This window comes from Austrofundulus limnaeus, unplaced genomic scaffold (genome assembly GCF_001266775.1).
Source record: "Austrofundulus limnaeus strain Quisiro unplaced genomic scaffold, Austrofundulus_limnaeus-1.0 Scaffold72, whole genome shotgun sequence".
In the NCBI taxonomy this organism is placed as follows: Eukaryota; Metazoa; Chordata; class Actinopteri; order Cyprinodontiformes; family Rivulidae; genus Austrofundulus; species Austrofundulus limnaeus.
The window spans coordinates 610,089-611,720 of NW_013952474.1; the positions used below are offsets into that span (position 1 = coordinate 610,089).

General features: G+C 42.2%; 1 protein-coding gene across 1 annotated transcript in view; it reads left to right on the forward strand.

Annotated features, from left to right (window-relative positions):
- The window catches only part of LOC106519129 (alpha-1,6-mannosylglycoprotein 6-beta-N-acetylglucosaminyltransferase A), a gene marked incomplete at its 3' end in the record, with an annotated part of 61,472 nt that overhangs the window by 52,097 nt on the left and 7,743 nt on the right, over window positions 1–1,632 (forward strand).

Sequence of the window (1,632 nt, forward strand, 5' to 3'; positions counted from 1 at the left end):
ACAATAGGCTTGATTGGCTCTATTGTTCATATCAATCAATCAATCAATCAATCAATCAATCAATCAATCAATCAATCAATCAATCAATCAATCAATCAATCACCTTTATTTAACCAGGTAGAGCCCGTTGAGATCAAGATCTCTTTTTCAAGGGTGACCTGGACAAGAGGTCAGCAGCACACGTCACATAATAATTGACAATCAAGATTAACATAGAACAAAAAGAAAATAAAGTAATGTAATGTCTCATAGAGGGTCATGTGCCCCATCACCTGACCCGTGTCATATTATGTGAATGTAGTGAATACAGGCGGGGCTCAAAGTCTCCTTGTTTTTGTCTCTCTTTTCATATTTGTGTTGGTATCGTTGGGGCCCTGATTCACAACTTTTGCTCACAGGGGCTGAGTCAAACTTGCAATGACAGCGTTGTAGGAGGAGGACAACTGGACATGAAGGCCTCCACTTCTGTTTAATGGTGGACGGTTTTTCTTCACAAAGATGGCTTCCCTTACTCCTCTCTCAAGAACCCATCAAGAGAACCTACTTATTTTTTCATTTTGATGATTAATTTACAGTCTTAAGTATTAACAAGATAGAACTCGACGCCAACCGTCATCTTTCAGTAGTGACCAACTGTTGGCAGTTTTGTTGGAATCAGCTCAGGCTTTCATTATTTAAATAATCTCATAAGATGAACAGACGGACAGACGAACAAGGGGCTAAAGTGATCTTGCAGGTCTCTCGATGATGCGCACACAAACTTTGGTTCAGATCTGATCATGTATGTGTGATTTACAGCTAACCGTGTGCAAACGGCGAGACGTAATCATTTGCCACTCTGCCACACCCACACCATCCCGCCACCAGTCAGTGTTGAGAGAAGCGTGCAGCATGTGAAGTCTGCATGTTCAAAGCTGTAGGGGGAGTTAGCTCAGATACATGTGCAAGAAAAGAGACAAATTGACAGCTCTGATCCAAAAAGGTCGACTTCCTGTGGAGTTTGGATCATGTCTCAAAGAAAGTTTTTTAGGTCCTGAGATACACATGTGTACCGAATTTTATGATTCCAGGTCTGAATGGCTTGGGGCTGATTTTTAAAATAATTGTAGRGGGTGCTGTGGAGGAAATAGCCCATGCCCCCCAAAATTGGTACTGCATTTCTGTAGTGGAGTAGATTAGGATCAAACAAAGTGAATTTGGTGTTGATTTGCTGAAATATGTGGGATTTAGAGCCAAACGTATGTCACAGATGTGATGTCTGACTTCACTGCACTGCCATGGCCACGCCTTTCACCAAAAAGTGTTTGTGCTTGAAAGTAAGTGAGATCAACCTATGATCTGTGTTCTGAAACAATTTGTTGATGATTAGGTCAAGAGGGTCAGAGGTGAAGCTTTCCAAGCCAAGAAAATGTCACTTCCTGTTGTCAGGGGGCGGGGCTTTGATGATGTCATATGACCCCATGGTATGGTCGGGCATGAAGCATGGATGACTCATAACATGTTTGGTGGGTTTTAGCCTTTCGATATGAAAGATACAGCTGTCTGAAATTATAATGGATGGATGGATGGATGGATGGATGGATGGATGGATGGATGGATGGATGGATGGATGGATGGATGGATGGATGGATG